Genomic DNA, 16,343 nt, shown 5'->3' on the forward strand with positions numbered 1-16,343 from the left:
CCATTACATTAGGAAAAGTCATTAAATATGGAGCAAAAGAAAATATGTCAATCATTTATTTAGAGACGTCAAACATTGAATGGGGTCAAATTGACCCCAAAGATAATAGGAGGGTTAACTAATTACAGTTTTTGACATAATTGCGTAATCTTGCCATTCTACCAATAAATAGCAAACAACATTGTGAAAATGTGCACTGACAGGGATAATGTGAACACGCTAACCCCCACATCCACAGTGAAGGCTGTATGATTGCTGATTTCACACACATGACAAGATACCACATCTCTCCCTCTCTCCCTCTCTCTCTCTCTCTCTCTCTCCCTCTTTTTTCTGAACCTCCCCTCACATAACATGGGGGAAATGTGAATATGGCATCACATTAAAGATACCAGCATCAAAGGCCATTTGCCAATAAATCACTTTGACTGGAGACGATGAAGTGACATGAGTCATCTCACATCTAGGCCAGAACGCCTGAGTTGTATTTAATGTTCATGAGGCAAAATAATCCAATTTCATAGCTGTTACTGTTTGGACATGAATTGAAGGTTAGTTGAGAGATTGATTTCATTTGACTCTGAAATGCTGTGGCACAAACATAGGGGGATTTCAACCCAGGGCGTTTATGGAAATCAATTTGAACCACAGTAGAGTTAACAGGAGTGAGTTATAAAAAGTTGTGTTGTTTCTGCATTACATGGATCGTGGTTCTTTGATTTTTCAGTGGAGAAGGACCACAGGAAGCCTTCTGGTGAACATGGAGTATTTCTTACACCAGCCACCACATCGTATCTCTCTCCCTCCCTCCCTCCCTCTCTCAAATTCAAATTCAAAAGAAGCTTTATTGGCATGACCATAACGTTCTACAGTAATGCCAAAGCATTTGGGTTGGGTGTATAGTAAGTGATTATATAAACAATACATACATCTGTGAACAAGGTACATCAGAAGGGGAAAGGGAGAAGTGAGAACAATAATTAAAATACATAATAATCATCATCAAGGGATTAACTACAACAACAACCATGAACATACATGAATTAAATGAATGTATGGGCTGTCCCTCCGTTTATGGCAGGAAGTCCCTCCCTCCCTCTCTCTCTCCTTCACTCTCTCCCTCTCTCTCTCTCTCTCTCTCTTTCTCTCTCTTCCCCTCACTTTCTCACGTCTACACCAAAATTCAAATAGAGATGTACAGAAGCCACAGAACCTGAAAGTAGGTTTTTGTCCAAAGGTCCAAATATAAAAAAACAACAATGCACAATAACGGACAACATAGTCAGAAGACCAGGAGAGAATCTTTGATATTTTTTTGAATTTTTTTCAAAAAGTCCAGAAGCAGATTCTGGGTTTATCAGAGAAGATAAGGCATTAAAAATAAATGCAGCTATTTAAAGAAATACAGTTATTTTTCTGTAAACATGGAAAAAAAAATGTGTGAGCTCCTTCCCCCTCTCCCTCTGTAGACGGAGAGGATACTGTGAGTACAATACATGTAGGCCAGCAGTGCCTTTGATATAACTGGATCAAAGGCATTCATAGACGGTTCCACGGGAATAATTGATGGGACAAAAATCGATTAATTTGTTTACCGTACACATATCTGAAAACATGTTTCTCGCGTGCCAAGATGAGGCAGGCTCTGAGAGGCGTGAGAAAGAGCGTGGACAGCTGGGCTAAAAAGGCCCTCTCTCAGGGAACGCTTCTAAAACAGGGATTATGTGCAGGCCAGGGCCAAATTGCATTTTCAATCTGGACCGTTTACTGAGAAACAAAAAGGTTATAATCCCTTTTTCACAGTGTTTGCATGTGTGCAGCCCTAACGTCCAGAGCTGTGTATGGGTGTGTGTGTATGTGTGTGTGTGCATGTCCCTGTGTGTGTGCAGTGTTTGCATGTGTGCAGCCCTAACGTCCAGAGCTGTGTGTGTGTGTGTGTGTGTATGTGTGTGTGTGCATGTCCCTGTGTGTGTGCAGTGTTTGCATGTGTGCAGCCCTAACGTCCAGAGCTGTGTGTGTGTGTGTGTGTATGTGTGTGTATGCATGTCCCTGTGTGTGTGCAGTGTTTGCATGTGTGCAGCCCTAACGTCCAGAGCACACAGCCTTTCATTTAAGAAATCAAATAGTGAAAAACAGGCTTGCCTAATGAATTGAGTTGAAGTGGAAAACATGTCATTATATTTGTGTAGCGACAAAACTCTGGCCTGTTACCCTGGTTATTCCTGGGTACGTACAGTATTCCCATACCGTGTTCCCATACAGTATTCCCATACGGTATTTCCATACAGTATTCCCATACAGTATTCCGATACACCCGCATTTGTTCTAGAATGTTCCTCTCCTGCCTCCACCATGCTCTTCTGCTGCTGCCTGTCTGGAGTTAATAATCATCACCATGGTAATCCAGTCATCACCATGGTAATCCAGTTAATCCTGTGGTAAAATAGACTTTAAATGGAGAAGTCCCCTTTACCCCACACCATGCCCTGGATATACCCCACAACCTTTCCTCCTACACCAGCTTTTCGCTTATGTCTTTACCCACAGGGAACAGTAGCCTCTAGCAGACATTAGATGATGTCTGGCTCTCCACGGGCACTTTAGGGCTTTGAACTGGGGAAGAAGATGGAGGTGTGTAATGGACTGGACTGCGCATATCTACAACAGCGGAGTGGAGTGGAGGGGAGAGGAGGGGAGAGCTGCCCTTGTGTGAACTCTTCCCTCACCTTGCAGTGACCGGTCAACTGGGCTGACAGGCACAAACACATATACACACTATATATATATATATATATATACAGTATATAGAGTTTATTTATATATTATTATTATTATTATTATTATTATTATTATTTATAATATGCATATATATAAAACTCAGTTTAGATAAAAATCATTCAATTGCCATGTATATTAGGTTTACAAAGTGTGCCCGATTTAAAGTGACTTCCAATATACACCACGCCCATGTCTGGTCCTCTAGCCAAATACATATACGAAGACAGATCATTTTGTTGGTTGAACACATAGAGCTACCAATGTCTCTGTACACCTCTGATTCACATACATGGGTTTGCACATTTTCATCAGCAAAACCTCTGCATTCATGCTCAAGGAATGAATCCCATTCTACACAGTTGCATACTAGACACAAGGATGTGCACGCTCACACACACACGCACACACGCACACACACACACACACACACACACATGCACACACACACATACACACACACCAGACCGTGTTGTCATGGAAAACACAATATACAGCCTAGCTTGAAGACAGAATTATTGAGCTTGAATAATGCTTAACCCACGCGGTAATGATCCAAATAAATGTCAGCGCCAAGTAATCTTCTGTCCTAAATGAATGAAACAGACCTGATCAATTAAATCAATGTACCTGTCTAACCTGTGAGATGTCTGCTGTTTTTCCGTGTACAAACAGTGGCATTTAACTCCTTACACTGTTACCTTGTAAATCAGCGTCATTTGACAGATAGAGAATATGCTCCCAGACACAAAGAAAAAAATATGTTCAGCATATATTGTAGCTAAACAATAGAAATAGTATAGATTGTATTCATATTGTAAACTATGGGTGCTTCTCTAATTCTATTGCAAACTATGTGCACTCTTCAGTGTTGTGAAGGACAGACAGAGGCTTGAGCTGATGCCCGCACTGAGTGTATTTTCGGCGCAGTCTAGGCGGGGGGTGGGGGGGGTTGATGGAACTCTTCCAACCTCACTGGCAGGGAGGTGGGAGGGGGGGGGGGGGGGGGGGGCTGTGGGGGGCTACCATGGCTGCTCTTGGTGGGGATGTGTCCGATTAGCATTCACCGTGACGGGGCTTGGCATTAACGCCGTGCTGAGCATCTCTCCTAGTCCTCCGGCCATGGCCGGCGGTGTTTGTATCCGCCGTGTTATGGACAGGCTCCCGTCATTTCTGAGACATGTGCGGAAGGATAGAGACCTCAGGGGAGGTTCTACAGGCTGACCTCAAAAGGCCCTGACGAAGTCCAGGCCAAAGAACTGACAAGACTTTCCTGAGCCCTACAGACTTGTACACGGCTTAGTTCTCGTGCTCAGACTGGCTCCTCATCTGAATGCTTCACAAAGTTTAGAGGCGTCATACTAAATCCTGCCACTAGAAATGCTCTCCGGAAAAGATGAGCCCAGAAGAACACCGCAGCACTGAAGTTGTGCTTTCAGCTTGAGGGCACTTGATGGTTCCAGCAGATGGCCCTCTGGCCTGGGTGGTCTCGTTGCTTTAACGCAGCCTTTGAAGCCTCTTCATGGGCTGTAAAGTCGTGGCATAGCAGTGTGACGTGACGTGATGTGATGTAGTCTTAGGGGAGAGGAGATCTTAGGGTCTGGGCTGGGCTGGCCTTCTGCAGGTTTATGACTACTATGAAATGAATGGGTGTCAAAGTAGTTTGATATTTAAAAAAAACTCAAAGGAAAGTAGAATAGCACACAAATATGGCAGCAGCGTTGGTGCTACGATTTTACCGTAAAAATGAGCGTCTCCAAAAACTTCTTTGGGGTTTGGGTTCCCTCTTCCAACATCTATGAAAGCAGCAGGAAGTCTACCGTGTAATTTCCTGGGTTTAATCACAATGACAACATCCACCACAGCGAGGCAACTGTCTGATGGCAAGCAGAGCCTCTAGACATTGTTTAGATGTAGCCTTTGACTCGGGGCGGTTATTTTGAACACGCATTATTCACGAGGTCTGAACTGCAGCTTTCAAACGCTCCTTTTATCTCTGTGTGGGAATGGAGGGTAAAATGGATGAAACAAGTGAAATAGAATTCATCCGCCAGGACCCTTGTTACCCCAGTCCCCCATTCCCTCATTCCCTCATGTGCTCCATACTTAGCATAAAAAGCCCTCGCTTTCCTCCCAGGAACTTGGCTCGATGAAGCTCAGTGACAGAGAGAAAGCGAGAGCGTGAGAGAGAAGGAAAAAAAAAAAAAAAACAGCCTTGCGATGTTATTCAAAATGACAGTTTGGGAGCCAAATTGATTTTCTATCTCTTTGATTAATTTATCTCCCCCTTGTTGTGCGTAGGGAAATTGCTGAATGGCATTCAGTAAGATTAAAACCGCAAACCATACTTTTCATAAAGCGACAGCTAATTGGCATGAGGGAAGGGTTCTAGATGATTGCCCATTACTGGGTTCCCTCTGTGTCACATAAGAACAGAGCCACTCGCACACTCTTGCACTCACACAGGCGTGTTTAAGACTTGCATCTTACTAAGCAGTTAGGTCCAGCCAACAGCTAACGGGGTAACTTAACTTAGCCACTAGCAAACAGAGGGCACCTACGTAAATGTACAGCTTACATTGCACCTAACATTTGAACTGACTTCATGGATACTCATATGCTGTATGTTTTGCTTGTGTACATTCAAAAGGACAAGGTAAGTTAGCAAAAAACGTGTTACTGAAACACACTGATGTGACACAGAGGCTATGAGAGTGGCCCCACCCTGTGTCCAAAAAACAAGGCCTAATTTTAAGCTTTCCGAGTTTTGTCCCCTGAGGATATCGTCCGATGAAGAACGGGCAGAGATAGAATGTGACAGACCATGGGATGGGTCGACGATCAAGGCCTGAGATGAAATTTAGCCCACAGTTTTTTCCCGAGGGACGGAGAAAAAAACACAAGTCTCTAATGATTCAACAAGGAATTAATGTGGTAAGCCTGAAATAGATTAATATGCTTCATCCTCTATTGCCCAGGGTGTACGGCAACAACAAACAATGCTGCGGGAACCACTTCCTGTGAATGGCTGACTGGATAAGGCATTTCCTTCAGGGCAGGGTGACATTTGCTTGGTGCCAGAAGAGAGAATGATCTCAAATTAATTGATGGGTAAATAATTCTTCCCTGGCAAACCAATTTCACTCTCAGGATGTCCATCTTGTATCTTAAAATGCGTACATAAACAAATCAAACAGGTTGTCATGGTCACCGAGTATACAAACCGCGGTAAATTCTGTGTGCACGCAGGATATAAAGAGGCCGTATTGTGATGTTGCCCGCAAACAATTCAGAAAGGCATTCTCACCGTGATAACAGTTGCTTGGTAAACATCTAAAGATGTAGGCATCCCATCGCTCTGCGCCACCTAATTTCTTATTTATCAGTTTGAATAAGAATGCGATGCTACGCCCCAACACTGGGTGTTTTTTGATAGTTTAATCATTTATGATGGGGAAATTGCACCATTATGTGCAATAAATATTGATTTACGGCTCATACATAACTGCATGTGCTGAGTGTTTCCCAGCCCCCTCGCTGCTTATGTATTACTGCATTGTAATCCACAGAAGACCCCCACTGCTGTGCTGCTGTTGCATGTCTCCAGTACATTTATCATCACGCAAGGCTCCACAATCACCCCACCAGGACCAAAATCCGATACTAGGGCTACCCCCCCCCCCCCCCCCTCTCAAAAACACACACAGACACACACATAAGACATGCACACGTACACACACACAAACAAGCACACACACATCCCCCCAATCCTATGACATATTCACAACCCAGGCTCTGATAATGTATTTACCGTCGTGGGTTATGTATGGTGTTGAAAGTATATCTGATGTCGGCAAAAACAAATCGTGGGTATTCAAAGTAAAGATAAAGAGGTTTTGCAGGCGGAATTGGCACGTTGGACACGAAGGAGTGGTGGATTTGAATATTTCAATCACTGGCGGTACAGCTACATTTCCTAAGATATTGCTACTCTGTGATGCCTGTGTGCTGCGCTAGGAGACCAGCTGTCAGATGCAGGGGCAACAGCTTGCAGCACAGTTATTATGGTCCTCCGGTGTTACTGCTGCGTCTGCAATATCTGAAATCAGACCACTGAGGGAGGCCAACATTGTGCGGAATGACCACACATCTGTGCTGCTAAACAACATACTCACCAATACCATAAAGTCCCACACATCTGTGTCGCTACGCAACAAACTCACCAATACCATAAAGTCCCACACATCTGTGTCGCTACGCAACAAACTCACCAATACCATAAAGTCCCACACATCTGTGTCGCTACGCAACAAACTCACCAATACCATAAAGTCCCACACATCTGTGTCGCTACGCAACAAACTCACCAATACCATAAAGTTCCACACATCTGTGTCGCTATGCAACAAACTTACCATTACGATAAAGTACCATTCCACTCTATAACTGAATGCAAACAGGACACAGAACGGGCAGGGGGAGGTCTTAAAACCTGATGTATGGTATATTTAGATTGCTGATTAGCGACAGTATCAGTATCTCCACAGACACGAGCAGCAGCAGCCCGCTCCACTCTTCTCTCCTCGTTTCTCTTCTCTTCTCTCCGCCGCCCCCCCAGGCTGGGGACGGGACGCGGAGGAGAGGCGTTCAAAGGCAAAACAAAGTGAGAACGCGTGGCGATGTCGTTCGTTATCCTCGCCGAAGATCCCCAGGTGACTGCCGCTCCTCTGAACCTGCTGTCATTTTTATTTGGCCCTTTTTGTCAGGGAGTTTTGTCCTGCACGAGGTGAGCTGCAACGAGGCGCAGCAGCCATGATGGATGCCTAGGCCACCTCCAGGAGGGCCACTGCCGTCATCCTGTACAAACACACACACACAGACAGACACGAACGCACACACGCAGAAACACACACACACACACACACTCACTCACACACACACAGACACGCACACAGACATACACACATACACACACACACGCACTAACACATGCACATGCACATGCACACACACACACACACAGACACGCACACAGACATACACACACACACGCACTAACACATGCACACACACACACACACACACACACACACTCACACACACACAGACACGCACACAGACATACACACACACACGCACTAACACATGCACACACACACACACACACACACACTCACACACACACAGACACGCACACAGATATACACACACACGCACACACACACGGCCCTGAGTCAGCCTCTAAAAGGGGGGACCCAGGGGAGGGATCTGCCTGGTTGCTCTTCCTAAAATAAGGCCACCTCACGAGCAGCCGCTCTCCTCGCGATCCTTGCTCTGGTGAACTCACACACACTCACACACACACACACACACACACACTCTCACACAGAGGTATATAGAAATAAACAAGATAACTGTTCTCAATGAGGCGTAGAAGAGAAAATCAACATGTTTTTTTTTTTTTTTTTTAAGCTTGACAAGTAATAAGAAAATGATGAGACACACAGTACAGAAGAAATAAAGTCATATATCTATTTATCTAAAGTCATATATCTATTTTTGATGTCTGGAACAGATGTGAAGTGTGTGAATGTGCAGTCTTTACTGTACAGAAGAAATAAAGTCATATATCTATTTTTGTTGTCTGGAACAGATGTGAACTGTGTGAATGTGCAGTCTTTACTGTACAGAAGAAATAAAGTCATATATCTATTTTTGTTGTGAACTGTGTGAATGTGCAGTCTTTACTGTACAGAAGAAATATAATCAAATATCTATTTTTGTTGTCTGGAAGACATGTGAACTGTGTGTGAGCAGTCTTTACTGCAATTAAACACACACACACACACACACACACACACACACACACAGACACACACACACACACACACACACACAGACAACACACACACACACACACACACACACACACACACACACACACACACACACACACACACACAAAAGAAAGGTGTGAAAAATTGCACAAAACAGTTACACCATATAAAATGAACTAGTTACTGCAAGCATACAGTCAGTCCAACTTCTTCAGAATAGACATTGTGTTTGTGTCCAATCCCTGTTTGAAGGAGACTTGGCCTGAATCTAATGTAAATCACATAGGTAGCCACACTCTTCATGTAAGGCTTGGCTGATTTTCCGACAGCTTCCACCAGTCCTCACACCTCCTGCTTGGCCAATCTCTGGGGGCCTGCACACTTCCTGCCAGGCTGCTGATTGGTCAACCAGAACCATTCGACAGCAATCACCTGTGCTCCTGCTGCCCAATTACCAAACACTCCAGTCTCCAGTCTTTCATTACCCAGAGTTCCCTGGGCTCCTGTCAGACATATTCCCAGAGACCCAAACTGTGATGCGCATCAACAGCTCAAGTTTGCAAAACAAAGTACCTACACTGAAAATGGTAATCAATATTCTAGGTACCTCGATCCTGCCATCACACTAGCTTTCATTGTAGTCTTTTTTTATTTATTTATTTTCATTTTTTTTTTATTTATTTCCATATTGCCTTACATTTGTTGTCCTGAACTACTGAAACTGATCAAATATATGATTTAGATTTCTCTTTTCTTTTGTCAAGTTGCAGGCATCAGCCCCAAACAGGGATGGGCAAAAATACATACAAATGTCATTTGTTGTAAGGCCCAAGATTCAAGTCTCAAGTCGTGAAGATAAAATACAAAATACGGCAACCAGGAAGTATATCAAAATGACTACAGAATTGTTTATTTTAAAAATGCAAAAAATCTATTTCCAAGGCAACATGACATCATATCATAAAACATCCAGTCTACACAGGCATATTTTATCACTTAATAATATTTGACAGCTTTTCACTGCTTAACAACGTACATTACAAATCTGTTCTGAGAAGCACTGTATCGTGATGGGGAGTATTCAAGCCAGCTAGATGACCATAGCCATGTCAAGAAGGCAAAAAAGGTACATCCAATTTCTTGTCATCCAATCAAAGAGAGCGACAGAAACTTTTTTTGCCTGCACCCTATCTAAATCTGACACGCAGGGGAAATGGCCTGCACTGCCCTAGCAGACACAGCGGTTGAGTTGAGCCGCTCTTTCCGCTTCCAAATGAGACATCAATCTTTCACTTGCTGTGTGTCTTGAACAAGCATGGGCAAAGTGCTCAGCACACCATTCTCCTTCCCAAAGCTGCAGGCATATGTGTACATATACATTCACGTATAGAGTTTTGGGGAAAGCATTTTCTGTGTTTATAAAAAATACTGAGCACTGTACTATGATAATACAAATTACATACGCATTTTAGAAGGCTATGCTATTTTGTATTCCAAATACATGCATATACATATAATTGATCAGAAACACCACCCGTCCCTGGCCTGTGTTTCACAGACACACATTCCTTTGCCGTGAATGCTGAATATTTAAAACCATTTCATGTTCGGGCCTGGTGTGTGTTGGTTCGCTGAATTAATTTGTTGTGTTTTGTACTGCCATGTTTCCCCTTGACAGTTGATGGGCATGGCAAAGCCCAACGGGGCCTAGCGACTGTACTGTTGGAGGCGTTCGGTACAAGCAGCCAGGGACTAGACTGAATATATTTGAACACAACCACATTGGATGCGAACCAGAGGAACTCATGTCTCCGTGTTCACCCTTTCCACCCAGAAGAAACTGACTCCATTTTCACATCCATCCTTTGCAGACGAAGAGCTCTGAGAATCAACATATTACTGGATATCTGTACACTTCTCAGGAAGACATAATGGGTCATTCCACGCCAAACGGGACAATTAAGGGAAAATTCCCCACTCGACCATCTCAGATTTGGCTGAAAAAATTCAAGGTTGTTCATACACTTCTTAATATGAATAGTCCCAAATATTAGCGCTCTACTCCCAACAGTTTTTTCACAATAGGATGTTTTAGGGGGGAGGGGGTGCCAATACTTAAGACGCTTTTTGAGCAGCGTTTTGTGAAGAGCCATTTTCAAATTGCTATTACTAGAAAAGCATTTAAGCTAGCTCCTTCAAAGTTTCTAGGCTTAAAATATGATACAATTACTTGAAGATTATGGACTCCCAAGGGTGTGGCTTGGGTTTTCCCTTAATTGTCCCGTTTGGCGTGGAATGACATATTATCCACATTGCCAAGTCCTTCTGGAAGGTACGTGTTGTGTGATGTAGGGTTGGAGAGTAATGTTGTTTTGAAATCACACACACCACACACCTTAGTTGTATTAACGCTAGTTGTATTTACATTATACGCAATAAAGACATTGTTCAGTATTCAGTTCAGTGTTCCGTGTTAATATCAATAGCATCTTAATAGCAATAACAATTATGTGTTACGAGAGATTTTTCTTGTTAGTACGTCATTGTTATGCTCAAATACAGTATCAAAAGATCCTTCATATCTTTTATGTGCTTGATCTGCAAACAGTTCAATCAGTTCAATCATTGAAAAGGTATGTATTTATAATCTACATTGATATTGTATGTATTTTATCTGGTCTGTGGCACAAGGTGAAGGACAGAGACACACAGATGTGAGCCTCCACACCCCTAATCACCAGCTAACGGGTCAACTACATCTCCTGCCTGCTAGAGCCACAAAGCTGATTACCGCCAGGTAGCCCATTGTGAGGAAAATCACTTCCCCTCGGTAAAGCAAGTGATTTTTCCTGCCTTTCTTTAAGATTACACAGCCAGTGCTTAATCATCTGATACATGATTGGAGCCATTGTGCATACTTCCTAGCGGCTCCTGGACCCTCCTGGTTCACCGCAGATACAGGGAGCAGCGAGGGAAGAGAGAGAGAGCGAGAGAGAGACAGACAGAAAAAAAAAAAGATTATTCCAAAAATATAATTCCCTTCTCTAACCTTGCATGGGTTGTGGCTACATCTTGAGTCAGTGGTTCAGCCAGCACAGAAGAGCAGGAAGGAGAGGAGATGAACAGGAAGAAGGGTGGGTCAATACATGAGAAAATGGCAGCGGGACATGGAGAAAGGGACCTGTTGTTTTCCTTTAAAAAAGGGCTCAATACCATTAAACCAATTTAAAGCGTGTCTGTGAGCTCAAACAGCCGGAGTCTTTACAGTGAATGGAAGTGTCAGGAATTAAAGTCTTAATGTAATCTGTGAAGCAGCCTGCAGTCTCCCAGCACTAGATAGGCATTCAGTATCTATAATCAAATCAATATGAATACACATATAATCCCCTCTTTAGAATGCAGGGAGCTGCTTTAGGGGGCGAGGATTAGCTTACCATTGACCAGTTAGGTGCACATATCATAAGGATGCGGGTCTATACACAGCTGATATATCTGATAGCATGGTAAGCACATTTATGCATGATGTCTTGGCATTTCATGGATCTCCGTTATGCAGCACACCACACTCCCAGGACCTCGATTGTGATGGAATACCAAATAAAATACGCTACGTTTGAACATGGTTGTATTTACATAATCAAAAGATTTTGAATTATGTTTACAGATATTTTGATCAATAATAAAATATATCAAACCACAAGGAAATGAGAATTTGACGGGAACAATTCACATACGGGCCATATCAGTATGTTAGTGTAACTCTGCCCCATCGCTGACCTCCAGTGTGGGGCCATGATTGGGAAAAATGTCTTATGAAGGTAAAAATCCATTCAGTAAATCTGCCTAATGTATAGCATTAGTTGCTTGTCCCGATTGCTTTATGCCTTTCATCATGTGGATGGTAGTTTTCCAAAACTGACCTGAATAAATAAAACAAAATATAGCATGCATGTTTCAACACAACAGGAAAAAGCTCTTCAAACATTCATAAGCTCTACCTTTTTTTCCCATGCTGTTTCTGTGTGCCAAGAAACTTTCAATTGAAAAGCTTATCTGCCTTTTTAGCAGCATGTGACCCTTTGCTCCTATCAGGCCATGCCTTGTGCCAACAGAAAAGCTCCCAGCCCAAATTTAAATAGCTGACTCCACACCATGCACGGTTTGTACATTCTTTAACCCACAGGGTCACAGCCAATGGGAGGAGAGGAGGGAATTATAGAAGAAGAGCAGTAGTCAGGACTTTCTGCCCCTCTCTCTCTCTCTATGATTCTCTCTCTCCCTCTTTCTCTCTCTGTCTCTATTCATCTCCATCCCTCTCTTCCTCTCTGTATCTCACTCTTCCTCCCTCTGCTTCTTTCTTGCCCCCCCCCCTCTCTCTCCTTCACTGTTTGCGTTGGAGGAACTGCTTACCCCATGCCGGAGCTAATGGAGAATTTATGTTCTTTCTGAGAGGCCCCCTTCAGCCTCTGTTAATTCTCTTAATAGCACGGGGTTCCGCCGCTTACATTTGGGGCCCAACCTGCACACACTGCATGGCGGAGTGCAGCAACAACACATCCATAATGAATGAGGTTTTTCTTTTTTGCCTGCAGCCCCAGGCTTATGCATAATTGCTCTTAGCACAGTTAATGTTTTATGATTTAATAGCAGCAGCATCCCAACATTTCGTCAGGATCTCGTTGAACTTCCAAAGAATGTGACGGAAGGGAAGGATACAGATAGAGGGCAGGGTTGGCACATAGAAAGACATGAAGAGACAGAGAGAATAGAGAGAGAGAGGGGAGAGAGAGAGAATCGAGAGAGAGGAAAGAGAGAGGGAAGGAGAGAGAGAGGAAAGAGAGGGAGAGGAGAGAGAGAGATAAGAGAGAGAGGAAAGAGAGTTAGAGAGGAAAGAGAGAGAGAGAGGAAAGAGAGAGAGAGAGAGGAGAGAGAGAGAGGAGAGAGAGAAAGGAAAGAGAGAGGGAAGGAGAGAGAGAGGAAAGAGAGAGGAAAGAGAGAGAGAGGAGAGAGAGAGAAAAGTGAGAGATAAAGGAGAGAGAGAGGAAAGAGAGAGAGAGAGAGAGAGAAAGGAAAGAGAGAGGGAAGGAGAGAGAGAGGAAAGAGAGAGAGAGGAGAGAGAGAGATAAGAGAGAGAGGAAAGAGAGTTAGAGAGGAAAGAGAGAGAGAGAGGAAAGAGAGAGAGAGAGGAAAGAGAGAGAGAGGAGAGAGAGAAAGGAAAGAGAGAGGGAAGGAGAGAGAGAGGAAAGAGAGAGAGAGGAGAGAGAGAGAAAAGTGAGAGATAAAGGAGAGAGAGAGGAAAGAGAGAGAGAGAGAGAGAGAGAGAGAGGAGAGAGAGAGAAAAGTGAGAGATAAAGGAGAGAGAGAGAGAGGAAAGAGAGAGAGAGAGAGAGAGAGAGGACTGCGATTAATTTGTTATATTGTCCAACACTTTGTGATGGTCTCCATACACTAGTACTCTGACATTGATTTGGGGAAATTTCATGCATGCTGAACAAATGATGAATTCCACGCCTCTTTCATTCACAGCTGAACAACCTTCTCGCCACTCATCTGAAAACAGAACAAAACATAACAACGCCAATACACAGTAATCCACTAGAACCTGTGTCACTTTCATCAGGCTAATAAGCCACTGCTAGCCTCTGCGGAGAAACTCTGCTTGCGCAGGTTAATTATGTCATTACTGGCTTGCCGGATAAGATTGTTTGATAAAATATGAATGTCACACAGAGAGGAGGCCTCAATCACACCATTTTATAATTATTATACTTTTTCCCATTTGACATGTTTGCCTGTGATGTAAAGTCGACATGAGATGGCTTTGTGTGCAGATGCTGTTTGTCGAGGTCTTAAACTCAGGTGGGAAGACAGAGAGGCACACACACACACACACACACACACACACACACACACACATACACACACACACACACATGCACACACACACACTTACACACATACTCCAGAATGTTATTTCTATGCAAATGAGAGTCTCCGAATTAAAGAGAGGCAAATTGAGATGGTGACTACACGTGCACGTTGCCATAGGGATAGGAATCTCATAACATCAGGTCCAGCAAAGACAACATTGTCAGGCTGGAAGACGACTAGGGGGGAAAAAAATACATATTTTGGCATAATCGCTTTCAAAGCGGGGAACAGAAAATATGTGTTGGATAGGACAAGTGGTGATGAATGTAATGACAAGTCGGTGTAAGGCCAGCCTTGTTTATTTACACGCCTCTCAGGAAATACAAATCAGAGATACAGTATTATATGTGGAGCCGCTGAAGATTCCCCACCGTTCACTCCCAACCACTTCCTTCAGGAAGCACACTGCAGAGATGATTGCTACGACGGGGTTGGTAATGACCACTTTTAGTTTCACCACCACAATATTAGCATCATCAATCGGCAGTTTTATCATGATAATAATGATTATCATTGCTTATTACTAAGTTTGGTTTTTATCGTTCCAGTTATAATTGTGATAATTGGTATGTCAGTACTACCGCAGCTATGGATGATCCCTCTCCTCCTCCACGAACCACTTTTATTGTTACTCCGACAGCTCCCAATACAGCTTGCATCGCTAGCGTTACTGCTGCCATTAGTACTATGACTACTAGTGCTAGCACTGTTAGCACTGCTCCTAGCACTGGGGAATGTGGAAATAGATGCCTGTGGTATGAAAGCTAAGGATTAGAAACATGTGAGAAACGTTTCGCTGGTAGGTCTAATGTGTTGAAAGCTGAAAGTTTCTTTAACTGTAACTCCAGAAATCTACACACACATGTCGTGAAGTTGTATAGCAAATTACATCATGTACTACATGTACTGAGTCTGTAGAGTAAGGGATCCTTGAAGTGGCAAAACTCTGCATTATTTAGAATGACAAACTATTAATGTTACTTTTAATAGACCATGGTGATGTAGATAATGGTTTATTCATGGTAAATACTGCATTTAATTAATGTTACAGTGAGGATCCTTAATGCAACCTTTCCCAAGATATGAAATAGAAGGTTGCCTCATGGAACAGACAGAAGGTGGACCTGGAGTAAAACGTGATGTAATCTTAACCAATGACAAACTGGATCTAGAGTCCAAACCTTTTCATATTCACTAAGAATTCTTCAAAACCTCCATAACACTTTTATTAGTTGTAAATGCCATTAATTATGGTAATTATAATGACTTCTGCCAGGGATGTTATGTTTTCAGTGTGGTTTGTTTGCTTGTCTGTCTATTTTGTCTACTACATACTATTAGCAGTTCTAGTAGCAGCAGCCGCAGTGGCGGTATATAAAAAGTAACCCATGGTTGAACCTGTTGAAAACCTGTTTTATCTGCCCGTAATCACACTTTCCCTCGCACTAAAACCATCAAAGGCTCTCGGCAGTTCGATCCTCTCATAGCACAATAGAGCTCCAGCTCCAGTGTTTCGGGCGATAGACTTTCATGTAAGTTTGCATATGCATCTTTGAGTGGTTTGCTATGAAATGAAAAATTCAACAGGTTCACACTCCCACGGGGTCACGAGAACCTGTTCAAAAGAACACAACGGCAGTTCAACGTGAAAATCCTCTGACTACGCTAGAGCTTTGAAGCCCGCAGATGGCAGGCGTCTCCGAAGGCTGTGGACTGCTTTCTGTTCTGTTCTCTCTATTGGAGTCAGAAAAGTTATATCACTTTTTCAGAAGATAGACTATTTGACCAGATCCCAGTTAA

Source organism: Clupea harengus, chromosome 6 (genome assembly GCF_900700415.2).
Source record: "Clupea harengus chromosome 6, Ch_v2.0.2, whole genome shotgun sequence".
In the NCBI taxonomy this organism is placed as follows: Eukaryota; Metazoa; Chordata; class Actinopteri; order Clupeiformes; family Clupeidae; genus Clupea; species Clupea harengus.